This window comes from Thalassophryne amazonica, chromosome 2 (assembly GCF_902500255.1).
Source record: "Thalassophryne amazonica chromosome 2, fThaAma1.1, whole genome shotgun sequence".
Lineage (NCBI taxonomy): Eukaryota > Metazoa > Chordata > Actinopteri > Batrachoidiformes > Batrachoididae > Thalassophryne > Thalassophryne amazonica.
In genome coordinates, this window is record NC_047104.1 from 39,202,580 (window position 1) to 39,225,710 (window position 23,131).

Genomic DNA, 23,131 nt, shown 5'->3' on the forward strand with positions numbered 1-23,131 from the left:
CAGTTGAAAGATTGACAAAATCTTTTGATGTTTATGTTTGTCACATGCAAATATACAATATGTAAAATGCAGTGAAAAGTGTCTGTACCCGCACTGACATAAACAATAACAACAATAGCGAAAGCATGAAATCATAAACACAAAAGTAAGAGGTGCAATAAAACTGAACTGATATATATGCACACACACACTAATATTATATATATATATATATATATATATATATATATATATATATATATATATATATATATATATATATACGTACATACATACACACAGATACATAAAATGTTTACAGATGTACAAATATGCAGATGGGTTGTCAGGGGGGTTTTGCAAAATGTAATAGGGGGGTTAAATATGCAAAGAAAAAAACTAAAAAATGAAATTCCCCATTTCAAATTCAATAAACGAATGGCCTGGGGGAAGAAGTTTTTCCTCACCCCTCTATGTTTTGGTTCTCAAGCAACGGAACTGACGACCAGATGGCAACCGAGAGAGAAGGGAATGTCCAGGGTGATGGGGCAGGCTGAGGATCTTCTCTGCCCTCGACCTGCATCTTTTAGAGTAAATGTCATGCAGTTCAGGCAGCGCGGTTTTGATCGTTCTCTCTGCAGAGTGGACTACTCTCTTAAGGGCAGAGAAGTCCTGTTTGGTGCAACTGCCCATCCAAGTGATGATACTTCCACACAGAATGCTCTCGTCTCGATGGTACAGGTATAAAACTTTCTGAGCACTCTGCGGGGGAGTCGAAAGTCTCTAAAGCCTTGGTCCCACCGAGTGAAGAAGGAGCCACGCACCCTGTTTTTTTTGTTTCGTGATCTATCGTGGCATTATAGTGGCTCAGAGTGGCTCTTGGAGGCATTATCTTCAGTTAACGAGGCTCCTCTCTGAGCGTGGCGCTAATTTCAAGATGTTCAAAATTTAGCAACAACAGTGTGGCGCAGTTTGTGTTCGAGTTACTGCGACGGCTTACAGGCATTTGCGTGGTGTTTACGAGTCTGCAAAAAGTCCATTATCCGTGCGCCTGGCACCTTCGCAGGACCTGAGAGGCTATTTTTGGAGCGGCTCCTCCTCTTGCACACACAATTGCACCTGCTCTGTGCGCTGGACTCTATATATTTTGTAGTGGATTAATCATTTTCTGCCAAACCTTGGATGTTGAAAACACTTCTAATCACTTCTGGCATCACAGAGGACTGTTTCATCTGGACACTTTTTTCCTCTCTTTCCTGCTCCATGTGGGATGTATTTTGAGCAGCTTAAGGTAATTATTTTTAATGTTTTTTATAGCTTGATAAAACAGTTCCTTGCTATAAAAGTATGTCTGTATGTTGATGTCTGTTGTATGTAAAAGTATGTTGATTTAATATCTTGTTAATGGATGACTGTGTGTGCGCACTGAGGCAAGACCTGAGAGGCTATTTTTGGAGCGGGTCTCCTCTTTGCGCACCAAATTCCAGCTGCTCTGTGCGCTGGACTCTATATAAAATAATTATTTTGTAGCGGATTAATCATTTTCTGTCAAACCTTGGATGCCGAAAATACCTGTAATCACTTCTGGAATTAATGTATCACATGAGCTCTGCTGTGTGTGCGCACTGAGGCAGTAGTGACTCCTCATCATGCTTCAAACGAGCATTTAGGCAGAACGCCAGCTCACAAGAGTGATATTTCAGTCAATATTGGATGAACACAAAGTTAAAATTTGGGTGACTGCGTGAAAGTGGATGTGTGTTTAAAGTCACGGAAGATAACTCCAGTGGAGCAGCTAAGAGCAGGAGCTGTGCGGACCAACTTTGAAGACATAACACAAAGTTAAAAGTTGTATCATGGTGACTTGTAAGCTGCGGAAGAAATAAAGAAATATATATATTGAAAATGATCCACAGGTGTATATAATAAAACGGCCACCTCATTCTGTATGCAGAACGGCACCGTGCGCAAAAGAGCGCTTTTGCAGAAATAAACAGACGAACACAAAGTCAAAAGTGGAATCACGTTGTAAAAATGATTGTACTTAAAGCCAGGGAAAAAATAAAGCCAGCAAGCCACGGATGGAAAGGAAGCCAGAAAGAGCAGAGAGGCGGCTGTCCATGAAAGGACAACAGCAGCGCACGTGCAAAAGAGCGATTTTGCAGAAATAAACGGACAAACAAAGTTTTGTGTGTTTAAAGCTGCAAAAAATAAAAATTAAAAAAAAAAAGCTAGAGAGCCGCGGAGCCAGCGAGGAGCACAGAGGGCGGCTCTCCGGGAACCTGTGGTTTGGGTCTAGCTGGTCTGGTGCATTACAGGTGGACTGCAGCCTGGTGCACAGTGCACAACTGCGGAACTGTGATGGAGTGTCTATTTTTGGACTGCGTAAAAAAAAGAAAAAAAAAGAAAGAAGGGACATCGTTAAATGCTGCTGTGAATCTGTAAATTGAAAACCCACACTTTGAAGGGACCAGGTGTGGGAGGGCTGGAGGTTTGGACCAAACTCATGCCTAAACGTGCGCCAACATGGCGTTATCATGGCGCTATCATGGCACTACGTGGCTTAGTGTGGCTGATGCGAGCCATTCGAGGCTGTAATGACAGGTCGGTCGTGGCTCACTAGAGGCTGCTACGCGGCACATGCGGGGTACAGAGAGGCACATAGTGGCACCTTCATAGTGGATACGTGTTAAAGATGAAAACGTGGGTCATTCTTCAAATAATCACCCCACACCCATGCGTGGCTCCTTCTTCAGCCTTCATTATTCGGTGGGACCGAGGCTTAAGGCGTCTGAGGAAGAACAGACGCTGCCTGGCCTTCTTCACTGTCCGGTTAATGTGGCGTGACCAAGACAAGTCCTGTGAGATGGTCATGCAGAGATATTTAAAACTCTCCACCCTCTCCACCTCGGACCCCCGATATGGAGTGGATGGATATCACTCTGTTGTTTTCTTCTGAAGTCCACAATCAGTTCTTTAGTTTTGCTGATGTTCAGCAGGAGGTTATTTTCCCGGCACCAACTCTCCAGGTGGGAGACCTCCTTCCTATAGGCCTCCTCCTTATTATGGGAGATTAGTCCAATGATGGGTGTATCGTCAGCAAACTTAATAATGGTGTTGCTATTTGACGTGGACACAGAGTCATATGTGTACAGGGAGAACAGCAGGGGGCTCAACACACAACCTTTGGGGGATCCAGTGTTGAGGGTCAGTGGGGATAAGTTGTGTGTGCCCACCCGTACCACTTGTTCTCTATTGGTCAGAAAGTTGTGGATCCATCTACTGAGGGAGGAGCTCAGACCAAGATTACACAGCTTAGTGACCAGTCTGGAGGGGACAATAGTACAACCCCTGGCAAAAATTATGGAATCACCGGCCTCGGAGGATGTTCATTCAGTTGTTTAATTTTGTAGAAAAAAAAGCAGATCACAGACATGACACAAAACTAAAGTCATTTCAAATGGCAACTTTCTGGCTTTAAGAAACACTATAAGAAATCAGGAAAACAAATTGTGGCAGTCAGTAACGGTTACTTTTTTAGACCAAGCAGAGGGAAAAAAATATGGAATCACTCAATTCTGAGGAAAAAATTATGGAATCATGAAAAACAAAAGAATGCTCCAACACATCACTAGTATTTTGTTGCACCACCTCTGGCTTTTATAACAGCTTGCAGTCTCTGAGGCATGGACTTGAGTGACAAACAGTACTCTTCATCAATCTGGCTCCAACTCTCTCTGATTGCTGTTGCCACATCAGCTTTGCAGGTTGGAGCCTTGTTATGGACCATTTTCTTCAACTTCCACCAAAGATTTTCAATTGGATTAAGATCCGGACTATTTGCAGGCCATGACATTGACCCCATGTGTCTTTTTGCAAGGAATGTTTTCACAGTTTTTGCTCTAAGGCAAGATGCATTATCATCTTGAAAAATGATTTCATCATCCCCAAACATCCTTTCAATTGATGAGATAAGAAAAGTGTCCAAAATATCAACGTAAACTTGTGCATTTATTGATGATGTAATGACAGCCATCTCCCCAGTGCCTTTACCTGACATGCAGCCCCATATCATCAATGACTGTGGAAATTTACATGTTCTCTTCAGGCAGTCATATTTATAAATCTGATTGGAACGGCACCAAACAAAAGTTCCAGCATCATCACCTTGCCCAATGCAGATTCGAGATTCATCACTGAATATGACTTTCATCCAGTCATCCACAGTCCACGATTGCTTTTCTTTAGCCCATTGTAACCTTGTTTTTTTCTGTTTAGGTGTTAATGATGGCTTTCATGTAGCTTTTCTGTATGTAAATACCATTTCCTTTAGGCGGTTTCTTACAGTTCGGTCACAGACGTTGACTCCAGTTTCCTCCCATTCGTTCCTCATTTGTTTTGTTGTGCATTTTCGATTTGAGACATATTGCTTTAAGTTTTCTGTCTTGATGCTTTGATGTCTTCCTTGGTCTACCAGCATGTTTGCCTTTAACAACCTTCCCATGTTGTTTGTATTTGGTCCAGAGTTTAGACACAGCTGACTGTGAACAACCAACATCTTTTGCAACACTGCGTGATGATTTACCCTCTTTTAAGAGTTTGATAATCCTCTCCTTTGTTTCAATTGACATCTCTCGTGTTGGAGCCATGATTCATGTCAGTCCACTTGGTGCAACAGCTCTCCAAGGTGTGATCACTCCTTTTTAGATGCAGACTAATGAGCAGATCTGATTTGATGCAGGTGTTAGTTTTGGGGATGAAAATTTACAGGGTGATTCCATAATTTTTTCCTCAGAATTGAGTGAGTCCATATTTTTTCCCCTCTGCTTGGTCTAAAAAAGTAACCGTTACTGACTGCCACAATTTTTTTTCCTGATTTCTTATAGTGTTTCTTAAAGCCAGAAAGTTGCCAATTGAAATTACTTTAGTTTTGTGTCATGTCTGTGATCTGTTTTTTTTTCTACAAAATTAAACAACTGAATGAACATCCTCTGAGGCCGGTGATTCCATAATTTTTGCCAGGGGTTGTATTAAATGCCGAGTAGTAATCCACAAAGAGCACTCTGGCGTAGTTCCCCATTCTCAAGTCCACATGTGCAATGGTTTTGTGCAGCAGGAAAGTTATGGCATTGTCAGTTGATCTGTCTCTGCGGTAGGCAAACTGTGGAGGATCCAGATCAAGTGGCAGGGAGGAGGTGATAAAAGTCTTGACCAGCTTTTCAAAACATTTCATCACCACAGATGTGAGGGCGATAGGCCTGAAGTCATTTGGATTAGTAGGCTGTGCTGTTTTGGGGACGGAGACCACCACTGCCTTTTTAAAGCAGCTGGGAATCATGCATTGAGAGAGGGAGAGGTTAAATACAGCTGTAAACACCGGTGCCAGCTGGTCAGCACAGGCTTTCAGGACACGACCATCTGCATTGTTGCAGGCAACCCAGGCAGAAATTTTAAATTATTTTCCATTAGAAGACAGTAAAATGCCTCAACAAAATAATACTCACAAAACCCATCAAAATGTAACGGGTCTTTCAGATTACAGGCGTTATCTATGGCAGTTAATGCCTCCCAAAGCATCAGTGACATCAGAAGCATCGCTTCGGAAGCAGCAAGGGAGGTGGAGATGCTACATTACACTCTGGCTGGTTCCACAACTCGAAAAAAACTGAGCGATCGCCAATTTGTATTTGCATCTGTAGAACCACGGAAAAGTGTAACAACAGCAGTAGAACGAGTCTCCCATCATCCTGCTGGGAGAAGCTTTTTTCAGCTACTTTACGGAGTGACGCTGAGCCGAGGGAGGACTGATGACTTGTTGGGGTATCGATCGATCCGTGACAGTGTGCAGACCTGCAAGGAGGAGCCGGAGTTCAGGCTTCATCCCCAGGCAGAGGGAGGCAGGCAGCCTGATGGAGCAGATCTACTCAATCCGAAATTCCCCACTTTTGGATATATACAAACACCCAGTTTGGCCAACTGAGCTGAGTTCTGCAGATTACTAGAGGTGAGAATAATTTAAAAATAAAGCATGACGTTTACTGCACTGAAGTTTTAATCCTCGGCTAATGTTAGCTTAGACTTTTAGTACAGTTGAGCTGAGTGAATGCTTTAATTTGTAAATGGTTGTCTATTTTTATTTTTTCTAAATAAAGCTATAGATTTTTTTGTTACTGCTGAGACCACAAAAAGCTCAACTTTAAATAACAGACTTTTTAAGAGTATTTTCCGGGTTTTTTCTTAAACTGTTTAGTGTTTTATATTTATTGATTTTTTTGTACCAATCAGGAACATTTGCTGTGCAGGCAACCTAAATTCAGACGCACTTCAAAAACTTCCAGTGATGAGCTGAACACCATGAAGTCCAGTCCGAAGAAAACATCTCTGCTCTTCAAAATGGGATAAAAGTATCTTCAACATTTCCACTAGAGGTCAAAGCTGCAGAAGAGACCATCTGGTTAAATGTCCTGAGAATCCAGCAAACCAATACCTGCTTCTAAATAAAAGGCTCTTTAAAATAGAAACTATTTTATTATTTTTTAAAAAAGCTGTTTCATTTTAGATTTTAACATTAAATGAATGGATAATTAAAAATGTCCACAAAATAAAAGTTCAGTCAGAAGACATTTGCACAGGTAGAAGACCGCCCCTATTGTGCACAATTTTAAAACATTCATAATCACTAGTCAAATTCATATTTTAGAAATTACTCTGTCCTGATCACAACATTAAAGCAATCACATATTCTGATGTAATTACAAGTTGAAATGAATCAATTAAACCTCATCATGAGGTTTATGTCACATTAAGAAAGCCTACTTTACAATCACACTGCAGTCATTGTTAAATCATCTGCTTGTTGCATTTATAATGAACATTTATATTTATTTAGTGTCTCTTTTTGCTGGTTGAAATGCAGATAATCTACTAGACTTAAAAATGTACACATTCATTTATGTGCTTTTTTTGGTCTAAAAATAAATGTCCAAGGGTTTATGTTAAGAAATCATCCCATCTGAAACAACAGGTAAGTATGGTTTTAATTTACAGATGAAGAAAGGTTTCTTAAGAATCTTTTATTTTTTTTTTACCATTTTAATTACAAGTGTTCTAATGTAAGAAACGTTTTTTTTTTTTACAGTAATCAAATTAATTTTGAGGTTAAATAACATTTGCAAGAATTTTCTTCAGAAAACTGCTGTGTATGAATGAGCCATTCCGTGACACATTTCTGCCACTGATCTGTATATAACAGGGTTTTATACAGAGCAGTGGTTTCTACACTGTAGTCTTCCATGTTTTGGCCTGATGCCTCATTTCTATTAGACAGCACGAAGCTACGTCACAGCTCACAGCGGCAAAAGCTGGACTGGGTTGAACTTTGACCGCAGCAGCCTGACGACAAGCGGCAATGCGTACTCCCGGCAGAAGCATGGCTTTTAGCTCGGTTTTTGACGTGATGCTTCTGCTGCGTCAAAAAAGCGATGCGTCTCATTGAAAATAATGCTTTTTTGACTGATTCGTGACGCTTCTGCCACGGCTGACGTTTCAGGTGTGAAAGCCCCTTAACAGTCGACAATCGACACTATTAGACTTTAAAGTTGACAGACATTTTCTTTTAATTAACACTACAGGCTGTTTTAGTTCATTGCCGGAGGCTCCCGCTGAGATGAGCACATTTACAAAATTTTACAGCTGACACAGACCTTTCAATATGTGACATTGTGTGATCAAATGGCACTATTAAATTAATCAAATATATCGATTTCTGTAAAGCTGATGACTTCATTACTCTGTCACATCTTGGTAGGAAGGATGTGGTTCTGGGTTTTTCACCCACTAACTGACAGACACCAACTTCCTGATTCACCAACCAATCATATTTCTTCTTCCTCTATGAACAAATTACTTCCAGGAGAGTGACATCACTGACCCATGAGATGTATGTACATGTGTGTACAATATGAGAGTTCTACTGCAAAAAATACTGAGCTCACACAGTAGACTAAAGTTATGAAAATTAGAAGATTTTTCTGATAGTCAACAATAGTGTTTGCGCCTATCATCCAAATCATTTATGTACGTAAACTCCTGTTTGACCACTTCATTTGTTTGGGCATATTTCAATGTGCATTAATATGAAAACAAAACAGGAAATCAAAAGGACAAATGCTTCCCCAAAGGGATGTCAAAAAACAAAAACAAACAAAAATAATCCCCTGATCTGAGTTTAGTACACTATTTGTTGTTATTTTTTTATGTTTTGTTAACATGGCTTTGGCCCTTACTGTAGGTTTAACAAACCTACCAGTTGAGGGCGCCCGAGAGCTGGATGTGATCTCATGGTTTTGCAAACAGAAGAAGCTAAAACATCCACAGTCAGTGTGGAAAATGGACAGATAGATGGATGGATGAACATGGCAGCAAATAATAGTTATCCAGCATCCATTTATAATCAGCTCAAACTGGGAAAAAAGATGGATTCTGTTTGAGACTTGAAATGCAGGAGCAATTTGGGGATTAATAATCTTGATCAATGGACTTTAGTGATTTTTCAGTCTCATGGGGATTTGAACAGAGGACCCTCTGCTCTTAAGCTCACTGCTTTAACCACTTGATCATCACCTGCCCAGACTTCTACTAAAATGCCTACAATTTAAAACAAATAGCTGCTACAAGCTTCATAATTGTCAGCAAATATAAAAAAGGTAAAAATGTATGACTACATTTGACATTTAAAAAAATATGCAACTACTCTGAGGTGATAAAATGACATAAGTCGTACACAGACCCTGAGGTCCACCAGGCTGATTCTTATCCCTGGATACTGTGATGGATGTGGATGAGAGTCTATGACTCCACCTCGACTGACCTCCAGTTCATCGCAGGCCACTTCACCAACCAAGGCTGGTACCCATTTACACCTTTGTGGAGTGATAAGATACAGATCAAATGTCTTGTACAAAAACAAAGAAAGGTAGCCAGAAGCACACACCTGGAACAGAATTCCAGTCTATATACTAGTAATTCAACTCCAACCCCACAAAGACAAAGGCTCTAATAATATCTATGATAAAATTGCATAACTACAACGGTGCAAAAACAATATTTTGCTTTTAAAAACAATTATATACACAAGCTCCAATGTAAAATTGTCAGTGTTCAGGATGTGGAAAGGGCAAATCCTTAAGCCAGTTACGGAACAGTTAAAGTAATATTACTACAGCTTTTTAATTTTGTATAGGTATTTTGTTCTTTATCTGCATGAGGAAAACAGACAGGACCGTAACATGATTTGAACCACACTGTGACATGAAAACTGGGTTTGAACCAAATCATACAGGAGGTGTACCATACACCTCATATACAAAACCATATATAATGCCTATTAAATAGTCTCCAGCAAATTATAAGAAAGTGAAGTTGATTAATCATCAGTAACCGTCATTTTGTTGACATCTATAGGGTAGTACACCTAAAATAAAGATGACAAACTGTTCTTTCTTTAATCTCTAAGTAAGTCCAGATCCCAGAGAATGAAGTAGAGAGTCTACAACTCCCTCTGGATGGGTTACTTCTCCAGCCAAGGTTGGCCATATGGACTGAGACCATGAAGATGAAGAGATTTACCCAAGGACATGGACAGGTTGACAGAGTTTCTTATAGATCAACATGACTAAGATACATATAAGAATAAATTTACACATTGGTCTTATTTTACAGCTACCAAATTTTTATAGTTGATCTTTTTTTAAAGCAAGTGCTAATTTATATAAAATAAAGGCATTCACATCAACAGATCAAAGTTTTCTATTTACCAAATAAGAGCATACAGTCTTAACAACACAGTAAAGCCAAATCCTGACATCACCATAACAGTGAGCAGGCCTGTGCACATAACAGGGCTGGTGGAGAAAGAAAAATCTAAACGTACGCCTCGACTGAACAGGCTCGTGTGATGAATACTGGGTGTGTCTTGGACAGGTTTAAATGTGTATCAGCCCTGACTGTCATAGGAGCTACACGGCAAACCTGATACTCAGCCGTCTCTGGGATCCGTTCAGTCAATAACACAGCGTGTAATCAAACAGGCATTCCTGGCTAGCTGTAACAAGTCGCGGCTAAACAAACTCAGGCTGTTGCTATGTCCTGTAGGAAAGTACAAATCAGCAGAGAACGTGTCAGGACTTTGTGACGATTCTCTCTGTGCTCAAATAACACGATTCTTGAGTTTAGGAAAAACACTACAGGGATTTGACAACCGAGCACTTTCAATAACGTGACAAAGACACATAGTACAAACTGCACAACATGACAACAACAGCCAAAATATATAAGTGAAAGAAAGCAATAGCACCACATACTGTGAGTGAATAAAGATGCCACACCACAATATACAACATATATTTTGCCTGCCACCCGTACTGAGAAGAGAAAGCTTCATCCAGCTGACAACATCAACTGACCAGTATCAGCAGAGCTTCTTTCCACGGACAATTATGGCTTGGAACCAATTACTGGCCAATGTTCGATCGTTGGCACTAGAGGAGTTTAAGTTTGAGTTGCTTCAGCTCTCCTGGCATCATCATAGTCATGGAATTCGACTGCACAGTTTGCAACTATTTTAGTTTGTATATATGTGATTTAAATTTTTAGTTTATACATTTTTTTTATTTTTTTTACGAACATAGGGTGATGTTGCCACCTTGTGGTGTTCAGTGTGATGCCCATCGGCAGTTACTGAGGATAGATGTAGATGGACACTCACCGCAAAACAATGAAGTAAAAACACCAAAAGAACAGCAGCTCCCAGCTTGCGCATGCTTCATCAAACCAAATGATACAAATACTACCATTCATTGAGAATGAAAGCCATCAATCACAGCTACCAAGCCTTCATTGTAACATATCACTTTGCACCACTTTGAAAGCAGTGGTGCCTGCCTTCACTGTGCATGCGTCATTTCAGAGCTCAGCAGCGTCACCAGCAATTCATGGATTATCGCCTCGTTTCTGCTTAAAACTGCACTCCAGTCATCTATTTCAGCGACAGATGTCTGAAGCTTTTCTACAACAATCATTTCCACATTTATGTGGAACTAATGCTGAACTTATAAGGTCAGCATTAGTTCATAATAAAAGACGGGGGAAGCAATCAGGGCACCACAGCAGCAACTTTTCTGCTTCAAACTGACTTTAGAATGATCTAAGAGGTTTTACTTTGTCATATGATGGTTAATAATCACATTATTCCCTTTGATCACTTTGGGTGTAGAGAGTCAAACTCGGACGTGCTGCTGTGGTCTGTAACGATGCATGCTCAGTGAAGTCAGGGCGGACTAATTTTTAGGGTGGACCATTTGGTCTGCGACACCAGAGTGTGAACATCTATATTATAATAGCCAAGTGGCCTCTGTATGGGTGTGTGGCTTTGATCATGGCGAAAGTGGGGAGATCTGACATTTGCCATTTGTTATGCTTATATCTTTTGGGTCAAGGATGAGAGCTATAAAAACAAAGTTGACAGGACAATTTTTTGAGAGAATTTAGCGATTTATCTAACCAGTAAACAATAGACGTTGTGCTACAATGCACCATGGGATTTCAGGGTTTTGAGGTTTTAAATGTTATTGTGGTTCATGTTAGTTTAACAGTGTTAGTGATATTGATTTATTGTTTTGTACTTCAATTGGTTTAATCAGTTTAAGTGTTATGTTGCTGTTACCATGAGTGACTTAAGAGTCATGTTGGTACCATGAGTGAAATGTGTAATGCTTTTAATGTCTTCCACCACAGTCTCTGTCAAATTAAAGGCACCTGCTTACAGCAGATTTCAGAAAAGACAAAAATCTGTGCGTGTGTACAATTTTGATCATGCACAAACTGTGAAGAGCTGACATTTGCCGTTTGGTATGCCTATGTATTTTGGGTCAAGGATGAATGGTACCAAAACCGAATGTTTTTAGAGAAACTACATATAGCTAACAACACTGAACAATGGACACTGATATTTTACATTCTGGACTCACACGCTAATTCAGCAGGGGGCGGCAAAATATCTTTATAATAAAAGCGTGAATGTGTGTGACTTATTTAGTATGTTCAATGTAAGTACATAATATAATTGTACGTTAAAAATACATGGGTGACACAAGAAAGAGAAAACATTTCCATTGTGGTCCATTTAAAAAAATCAAATGACAAAACAGAAGCAATAATAATAATAATGTGTATAATAACAATAACCTAAGCAATTCATAAATACAATAAAATAATAAATTAACATTAAAAATATGTAATTAACAGGAAATAAAAGGGGTGAGTTCCTTTTCTAAAAATTGTTGAGGTCTAAGGTCCTAAAAACATTTTGGACTTACATGCCATTCCAACTCATTATAGGAACTTTGCATAACTTATTACCCTTGAAAAATGTCAGCTACCTATTTTATACACACTAACCAATCTAGAGCCCGTGGATCCCCATGGGCAACCCGCTAATATTTAACATTGAAAAGTCCATTTGGTGTACATTTTGTATTATATCTCAATCAAAAGTGCCTCAATCCCTCTCATTTGTGACAATGAGGTGCAAACTGTCACTCTCAATGAATAGACTAAGTTTGGTCTGCGTCTGATCCATATTGGAGATTTAGCAGATATTTGATATTAACACTGAAAAGCCCCTTTGATCTATACTTTTTTTTTATTATATTTTAGCTTATGAAAAGCCACTTCTAACAGGACTTTCACCTTGAAATTTTTTTCCAAAGTATAAATTTGTGGAATTGGAAACTAGTGTTGGTGGAGGTTTACACTCAGAGTGCGGTGCTCCAGTTACTCTGTTAAGCCCCGTTTACACATAGACGGTTTTGTCGGCGGGTAGTACATAGACCGAAGTTCGCGGTAGTTCTGGCTGTTTTCGCGGTGGAAAGGGGCGGAGCATTTCGCCAACGTTTTGACCGCCATACTAGCTGCAAATACGCGGATAAAACGCAGCTAAATCCACCGAATAAAGCGGCGTTTTGACACCGTAGCATCCGGCACACGTCAGGCAACGGGGGTTTATATCCAGTTCTATCCTTTACAATCGCAGGTTAAGACGCGCGTGAGAACGGCGGTGTTCTGCTGCCACCGATAATGCCGTGTACCACTGGTTTTATCCAGGCAAATCCTGCGTTACTCCAGGAACTTTTGCATATAGGCACCGCCCCCAGAGTATAACAGGCTGAAGCAGCAGGGATACATGCCTCTGTCACTGCAAGGGGAGGGAGATCATCCTCAGTCTTTTCTTCTCCTTCCTTTTTCCCCCTCCTCAACGTGTTGCTCAGTCCTGTAAAATCCTCTTTCCAGGATTAGTGCTATGTAATGCAATTCTTATATCACACACACACATTTTATTTTTGGGAAGTCATGTGATCCACACAGGTGTATGTAACATGTGGATGTATATTATTAAAGCTGCCACCTCCTTGTGGTGGCTTTTTTTTTTTATTGGTCAAAGAGAAACCTTTGGTTTGTTGTTGTTTTTTTCCTCCAGCACTTTTTCAATGGACGCACAGGCAGAACTGCATTTAATGACTATGTAACACAAGTTAACTGCAGCCTGACACACGATGCCCACACTGGCCGGACTGTGCACAAGTGTGTTTTTTGGAACGTGTTTAAAAAGTTCCTAAACTTCATAGTACGTCCTGCTGCTGCACTCAGCCCATACAGATGGAACCAGACAGCAGAAAGATCGCAGACAGACATCAACGTCTACAGCAGCAGGCTGATAACAGTGATCCCTCACGTGACCACTGATAAAATAATTGTACGCCTCCAAAAACTAGAAATCCTTCATGGTCGTCGTCTCCAATATTTAATTCCTCACAATATCGCTTTCGATCTTCAGGATCAAGAGTTGACACGTCGTCTTAAGTCATCTTCCCGTGCGTTTTCTCATCGCATCTGCTTGGAGTTTTCTGCCTACCGTCTGTGTGCGCATGTGCGGGAAAGGTGGAAGTAAACAACAACAGCGATCCCTTCTATTGAAGTCAGTGGGTATGCATATATTTAAATATGCATATCTTATAGCGCTTGGTAGGACATTTCAGCTATTTGAATTGTAGCGTTGCACGAATAGAAATATTTTTGTTTCAAACATGTTTAAAGAAGTCTTGTTTGTAAGAGTCACTGCAGATTTTCCTCATTACCCTATTTTCTCATTATACCGAATAACGACTGTATTAAAATTCTAATATATAAAAATATAATTCTACTGACATTCAAAAGACAACCTGTTGTATGTGAAGTTATAATAAACACTGTGCTGCTGTGAACAACACGAAAAACTGAAGCATGTCAAAGTACAGAATAAAAGATGAAATTTTTTTAAATATACATGTTATGATTATTACAAACTACACAAAAGGCAAAACCTACTGGAAACAGCATTGTGGAAATGAGAGTCATCACTCGTTGTGGTATGTATGACATCGTCAGCAACCAACTTAAAGATAACAAGTGGTGTCCTGTTTCTGAGGGAAAGTTTTCAACTTCTATCCCTTGTCATGCCATTGCTGAGGGACCTCACCTTCTGACTGGCACTCCAAAACAAAAGGTAGTGTTCAGGGAGGCACGATGGGATTGTCAAGTGTTGGTAAGATGAAGGTAGAGATTGACTGGAGGCGTTGCTGCACAGTGAAGAAGTTGCTGAGCCAGAAGGAGCAGTTCTTCATTCACCAGTGTGTTTACTTTCCAACCATATTAAAGCAAAAATCCGCACAGCCTGAGCGTTCCCATGCAAAAAACTTTATTCGGACACTTTTTTCAACATTTTGGGTGCTGCCCTTCTTTTCAGACATATAATTAGTGCCGTGGCACACCTGTATATGTACTGAAACTAATTACTCTCACATGACAACCAACCCATTGAGAAATAAAAAGATAAAAACCTTTTAGGTTATCTGATCTCAAACAATAAAATACAAACATCAGGTGTGAACCATCATACAGTATTATAATTAGGTAATAACGCTGTTGTACCTGATGATTTGCGCATCATGCTGGTTATACAGTCGCAAATTGAGCTTTACCGGTAAAACGGCTATTTGTGACAGTATAACCAGCATGAACGTCCTCAAATCATCAGATACAAGGGGGTTATTCCCATTTTAATTTAATTCTGTCATTTGCACGGTTTATTTTTCTGCAGGTAATTCGGTCTGCGAGGCTTACAGTGGGGCAGTGTCGCTCCAACAGTGGTCAGGGCGCAGAGTAATCCATCACACGTGAAAATCCATCAAATGTGAAACGGTAATTCTGTATCAGAATCCACATCAATACTTTCGTATGGAAGCTTAAATTCACCTATTTCGGCGGTGGTATGCGACTTTCTCTCACTCTCAGCTAACAGCGCGCCACCGGTGTTCCGTCAAATTGTGCGTCTCATTGCATAAATTGACAGTTCCGCGTCCCGACAATATTGCACATGCATAGTTGCGCAGAGGACAGGAATGACATTCGACAGGAATGACATCTCGTCAAAACACTGGTCAGGGCTTGGAGTAATACATCCAACTGTGAAATGGTCAAATATTTTGCCACCGTTACCCCAATATTATACAGTCTGAAATCTCACACAATTAACCAATCGGATTCATGAAAAAATGTAATTGGATGAGAAGTAAATGTAAATATACAGTAGTGTTCAGAATAATAGTAGTGCTATGTGACTAAAAAGATTAATCCAGGTTTTGAGTATATTTCTTATTGTTACATGGGAAACAAGGTACCAGTAGATTCAGTAGATTCTCACAAATCCAACAAAACCAAGCATTCATGATATGCACACTCTTAAGGCTATGAAATTGGGCTATTAGTAAAAAAAAAGTAGAAAAGGGGGTGTTCACAATAACAGTAGTGTGGCATTCAGTCAGTGAGTTTGTCAATTTTGTGGAGCAAAGAGGTGTGAATCAGGTGTCCCCTATTTAAGGATGAAGCCAGCACCTGTTGAACATGCTTTTCTCTTTGAAAGCCTGAGGACAATGGGACGTTCAAGACATTGTTCAGAAGAACAGCGTAGTTTGATTAAAAAGTTGATTGGAGAGGGGAAAACTTATACACAGGTGCAAAAAAATATAGGCTGTTCATCTACAATGATCTCCAATGCTTTAAAATGGACAAAAAACCAGAGACGCGTGGAAGAAAACAGAAAACAACCATCAAAATGGATAGAAGAATAACCAGAATGGTAAAGGCTCACCCATTGATCAGCTCCAGGATGATCAAAGACAGTCTGGAGTTACCTGTAAGTGCTGTGACAGTTAGAAGGCGCCTGTGTGAAGCTAATTTATTTGCAAGAATTCCCTGCAAAGTCCCTCTGTTAAATAAAAGAGATGTGCAGAAGAGGTTACAATTTGCCAAAGAACACATCAACTGGCCTAAAGAGAAATGGAGGAATATTTTGTGGACTGATGAGAGTAAAATTGTTCTTTTTGGGTCCAAGGGCCGCAGACAGTTTGTGAGATGACCCTCAAACTCTGAATTCAAGCCACAGTTCACAGTGAAGACAGTGAAGCATGGTGGTGCAAGCATCATGATATGGGCATGTTTCTCCTACTATGGTGTTGGGCCTATATATCACATATCAGGTATCATGGATCTGTTTGGATATGTCAAAATACTTGAAGAGGTTATGTTGCCTTATGCTGAAGAGGACATGCTACTATTATTGTGAACACCCCCTTTTCTACTTTTTTGTTTTTTTTACTAATAGCCCAATTTCATAGCCTTAAGAGTGTGCATATCATGAATGCTTGGTCTTGTTGGATTTGTGAGAATCTAGTGAATCTACTGGTACTTTGTTTCCCATGTAACAATAGGAAATATACTCAAAACCTGGATTAATCTTTTTAGTCACATAGCACTACTATTATTCTGAACACTATTGTATAAACAAACATATATAAATAGACATCTACACAGCAGAGTTAAGGGAACACCATCACAACAGAAAAATATAAAAAGGTCTCACATCAAAATCCTCATTTAAACCCCTAGGGGAAGTGTATGCAATGTGTAGATCCAAAAGGCTTCTCTTTTGAGAAGCAAATGATTCATGTCACCACCTCCACTGTTAAGTTGAACATGTTCATTACCGACATACCTGAGTGAACTTGTGTTATGTTGTCGGGCAGAAAAATGAACTATCACAGGACTTTTCATGTCATGATTACGAATCTTAGGTTTGTGTTCTGAAATTCTTGTTTTTAGAGATCTTGTGGTTTTTCCAATATAAGCCAGTCCACAGGGAGATTTTAACATGTAAATCACATTCGAGGTGTCACATGTAACAACTCCCTCGATTTCCTTGATTTTAAAAGTCTTCCCCATCCTGGGATGTCAGATTGTTTCTGTGTGCAACGACCACATCTGTAGTCCCATCTGGTAACTTTTGTAAGGAATGTGGTTCCATTAAAGGAAACACATTGGAATAAACCATCATCATATTCAAATTGGGTGGTCTTCTGTGTACAATATGAGGGGGGTGTGGTAAAAACTTTTAAATCTTTCAGTTGCGGGTCAGTTTCTATAATATGCCAGGTTTTTTTTTTTTTTTTTTTTATCTTGTCAAATTCCCTACTAATGAATATTGTATGATGTAATTTAATCTGTGGCACAAGAAAGGGAGGTCTGGGGTCCCCTGCTGGACCTGTTGCCCCCGCGACCTGAACCCGGAAAAGCAGTTGAAGAAGATGAGTGAATTCAATCTAGTTATTTCAATTTTGTTTTGTCTGTGATACAGACATTCATTCTGAGTGGTAAAACCAAATCTTCTATGAGCTTCGGTGATCCATACTGGATTATATTCTCTCTGCTGAAAGAGTTGCACAAGATCATCACCTTGTAATTGATAGTCAGAATCTGAGCTACAGATACAACGTATAGGATTAAATTGTGAGATAGGTAATGTTTCTTTAGAAATACTGGATGAAAAGATTTTCCATGCAGGATGGAGTTCCGATCGGTGCTCTTTCTATATAGGGTGGAACCCAGTCTATTAACTTGTCTGTAAACGAGAATATCTAAAAAGTAAATTTTTTGTGCATCATACTCCATAGCAAATTTAAGATTACAGTTATCAATAAGGAAATTCTGAAAATCTACAAGAGATGTTTCTGTACCATGCCACACACACAAAATGTGTCAGAATAAAGCTTTTTGCATGGGAGCGCTCAGGCTGTGCGGATTTTTGCTTTGTCTCATTTTTGATCCAGCATGCCGTTTTTCACATCTTGGATGTGCGTGTCTTTTTGATTTACTTTACAACCATAACCTGTGGTCATCATGAATTCTGAGAACTGACCAAAAGAATGAGACTGAGGACACAAGCAGTCAAAACGGGCTTTCTTGTCAGTTTGGTAGGACTCACAATTCAGGTAAAGTGACGAGTTCTGAAATTTGGAAGGAACTTAGATGGGTGCCACTCGGTCTTCAAAAGAAGCTGGTGAAGTGGTTCCTATACCCTCGAATACAGGCCCTTTGGACCACTGAGATGGTGTGCATCCCCGATACCATAGCCTGAAGAGCCTCCGATTCTCCCTAGACTGGACTCCAGTCCATCACCTACTACTTCGCCAGCAAAAACTGATACTCATTTACAGCTGGGTGGACTAGGCCTATGCAGATTATATGTCTCATCCAAGGACACAGGCGGTCTCAATTACATACGTAGAATCAAATCCTGGTCTATATATTGGTACTTTGCAGGTGGCTTTGTGGCATAGGAGGTGGAGCTGGAGCATCTAATTATAATGTGCCCCTTAGATGTGTCCTAAGAATATGATAGCGAGATTGCATATCCCATTTGGCCTGGCAACACCTTGAGATGTCCTAGAAGGAGCTAGCGCATATGGCCAGAAACATCAGGATTACTTTAAATCATCTAGTGTCACTTTTACCAGGAATCAAACAAGCAGAGGAAAATAAAAGGATGGATGTATGATAGTTGTCCAATAAAAATGACGAGTAAAAATTATTAGTTGTCCAGTTATTGAGAATTCCAGAATGAGGAATAATGTAACTTAAAAAAAAAAAAAACAGTAGTGAATAATTAACACCCTGTTAGGCTGATTTTTATACAGTGAAACTGTGGAGAAACAGTTTCTGTGGTCCTAACCCACAAATCTATGGAGCTTAGTGTTATTACCAGTACTACACTCTAATTTCTCGTTTGCTGTTATGTTTACATAAACTGCTGCAATGACCCAGTTTACCTACTCAGACCATTAAGGCTTTATTTTACCTCATGGCAGGTGTGTACACTGAGCAAATGTTGTCTGAACAACACCAGGCCTGCTGTGAGCACCAGGTACTTTGCCATTTTAAAATTCTTACAGCAGCACAGAGCATTGACCAAATTAAAAAAGAAGAAAGAAAAAAAAAAAACCTTCTCTTTTAATTAATATCTGAAGACATGGCTGCCTGGTACACACCACACCAAAACCAGATAGATGGCATTTGAGCAATTTTATGGAATGAAGAAGCAGCTCACTGCCAAGAATTCATACTTGGTTTAGTCGTGTGCACCGCTGCTGACATGGCAAATGCATTTTGGAAGACAATTAATAGATATAAATCATTAGAAGTTGAGTGAATTTTGAAGTGAACATACTGTCACCTATGGATTGTGTGAGTATGAAACCAAATCAGAAAAAGTTGGTATGGTATAGAAAAAGCAAAAAAAAAAAAAAAAAAAATGTGATTCCTTTATTTCATTACAGACAGTATGAACCCAAGACACGTCATGTTTTGTGTACATTTGTTTCCAGTCCTGCATTTCAGGCCTACAACACATTCCAAAAAAGTTGGTATAGGGACAATTTAGGGCTAACAATGAGGTTTAAAAAAATAATGATATTTAAAAACAGGAAACTTGCCATTACAAGTGGCGTAAATGAGAAGACATAAGTTAATTTAACCTAATGGGGCTTTCATGTTTTACAGTGTACATTTAATTGACTTTAATATAAATAACTCTGTAAATTACCAAAATGTAACATATAATAATGAACAGAGATATCACAGACATATCACTGTAAAAAAAAACAAAAAAAACTATAACTATGTAATAGAGATGTAAATTGTGAATTGAAGAGGATTTGGGGGCTTCAAAGGTTTTTATTTAAAAACAAGATCATTTCAGCGATGGAAGGCTTGAGTCTGTTCCACTTCTCTCCAGTATTGGACAAGACTCACACGGGAACAGAAGCTGCTGGCATATGAAGATAGATTTGTCCAGCTTGTAAAGTGTTGGATAAACAGCTGCCTCCCTATCTCTCCTCGCAAATTCACTACAGAAAACGGTTTCGCAGAGCATTAGCATGGTTAAAACCCTTCAGCTTCTGGGGGCAATGCGCCCCAGACCCTGCAACCAGGACTATCTTGACCGCCAGCCATTTTAAGCATTTTTCTTTATTTGCCTCTCACACACCTGTAGATGAGCTTGCTGAAATATTTTGGAAAAAGAAAGGAGGATGGATGTGGAGAGGAGAAGAATTAAACAGAGTTTCCCTTCTATTATTATTTTTAATAGTAAACAATTTTTTTTTTAATTAGGGTTATGGTTCCCAAACATTTTCAGTGTGTGTTAAGTGCGCGCAATCTCATTCCAGCGGAGGTCCAAAAGTTGGCAACCCTGCTAACCTCAAATCGGGTGCTTATTAAAATCGTGTTTTTGGGGACTGTGATGGTTCTCATAACTGGTTGCTTTTGGTGTGGGCATTAAAAGGTATAACCCACTTATTTTCTCACTAATCGTACATTAAAAGGACATAACGGATGAAACTACCAATAGCTGCTAAAAGTGCTAACGGTGAGAGGAAAATTTCACTCTCCGCAAATACTGCAACAGGGACACCTTTAAAAATCTGTTAGGACATTTGATCAAACAACATATGCCTTGTTGACATATGCTCAAAATGACAACATATGTCATTTTGAGCATTATATGCCATGTTTGTCATATAATGCTCAAAATGACAGACCTAGCCGTCCACAACAGCGAGCGGCTGCATTGAGCTACACTGAGTCTCTGCGCTAAACACGCTATGAGAGTTTGGTGTGCATAACTTAGCTCACAGGGAACTTTATATAGGAACCTAATAGATATTATCAATCAATCAATCAATCAATTTTTTATATAGCGCCAAATCACAACAAACAGTTGCCCCAAGGCGCTTTATATTATATCATAATTTTTGTTTCTATAATAACAATCAGATTTATATCTTAGCCTACGAACCATAACTTTGTTTTACAACATGTCTACAGACTAGGTAGATGTACAGTGGGGTAAAAAAGTATTTAGTCAGTCCCTGATTGTGCAAGGTCTCCTACTTAGAAAGATGAGAGAGGTCTGTAATTTTCAACATAGGTACACTTCAACTATGAGAGACAAAATGAGGGAAAAAAAAAAAAAATCTGGAAATCACATTGTAGGATTTTTTTAAAGAATTTATTTGTAAATTATGGTAGAAATTAAGTATTTGGTCAATAACAAAAGTTCAACTCAATACTTTGTAACATAATCTTTGTTGGCAATGACAGAGGTCAAACATTTCCTATAAGTCTTCAAGAGGTTCTCACACACTGTAGCTGGTATTTTTGGTCCATTCCTCCATGCAGATCTCCTCTAGAGCAGTGATGTTCTGTGACTTTCAACTCCCGCCTAGGGATGGGTATTGATAAGAGTTTATCTATATCGATGCCATCATCGATTCTGCTTATCGATCCGACTCCTTATCGATACCTCTTGTGAATTTTGTACTAAAAGTAGGCTTTACAGGTGTATTTCATTGAGTCTTAAAGTAAATAAATATGAAATTGGTCACTGTATCCTTGATCTCTGGACATAAATCAAAATAAACAAAACAGTGTTTCGCTTTGAAGTTATTAATTCCGACTGGACTCTATCGTTCTAACTTGACTCGGCAGAGACCCCCACTGTGTGAACAGAACGGAGGACGATTCTCGTTTCTTTCTCGCAACAAGACAGGAGTCCCAGTTAGTAACTTTAATCCGCACAAAAGTGACTCACGAGACACATATTCAGGGATGAAAGTGGTGAAAAAAAAAAAAAAAAAAAAAAAAAAAAGCTGAAACCCCAAATTACCCCTCAACACCACCCACACGAAAATGTTTCAATTCTAGAACCTCTGAAATGCAATCTGGGACTATTCCAGATGATAAACTGGAGTGAGTGCAGCATCCATTTAGGTGAGGGGAAAAAAAAAAAAAAAACTTTCCTTATTCAAATTCATTCCAGTAGTATTCTACTCTTACTAGGATGCAGCAGTTTTCTAGCTTGGCAGATAGTTCTGGAGGAAATCACTGAAGAAATTAAATTGAAAATATGGTTTGATCGAAACAAACTGTCATTAAACTTAAATAAGACAGGGATGAAATAGAGGTGTAAAAGTCACTAGGTGTTCACAGGAAACATTTATTTCTGTATGTATTTATTTATTTATGTTCATTGTTAGTTGCTTTTATATTTTCTGTTGTGTTTCTATTCAGGTTCCTTTTGTCTCTTTCTCTAAAATTGTATATAATAATCATTAGATTATTCATATACAACCCCTGGCAAAAATTATGGAATCACAGGGTGATTCCATAATTTATTCCTCAGAATTGAGTGAGTCCATATTTTTTTCCTCTGCTTGGTCTAAAAAAGTAACCGTTACTGACTGCCACAATCTTTTTTTCTTGATTTCTTATAGTGTTTCTTAAAGCCAGAAAGTTGCCATTTGAAATGACTTTAGTTTTGTGTCATGTCTGTGATCTGCGTTTTTACTACAAAATTAAACAACAGAATGAACATCCTCCGAGGCCGGTGATTCCATAATTTTTGCCAGGGGTTGTATAAACAAAAATAAATTGAACTACTCAGTTCTTCAGATTTTTACAGGTCAGGCATTATGTGCAGAGTATGACACCACAATTTCCAAATAAACCCCCTGACAACCCGTTAGATGAGTTCCTATCAGTTAACCCTACAGTGAGAGGTGTATTGTTGAAACTTTATAACTTAATTGCCAAATTACACTGCCCCTCATTGGCTGCTATTAAAACTGTATGGGAACAGGATCTTAATTCAAATCTCTCAGGTGAA

The 23,131-nt window shown here is 39.2% G+C and overlaps 1 protein-coding gene across 3 annotated transcripts in view; it reads right to left on the minus strand.

The window, feature by feature from the left end:
- The window catches only part of mctp2b (multiple C2 domains, transmembrane 2b), a 138,366-nt gene that overhangs the window by 55,518 nt on the left and 59,717 nt on the right, over window positions 1–23,131 (minus strand). The gene's annotated exons all lie outside the window — the stretch shown is intronic.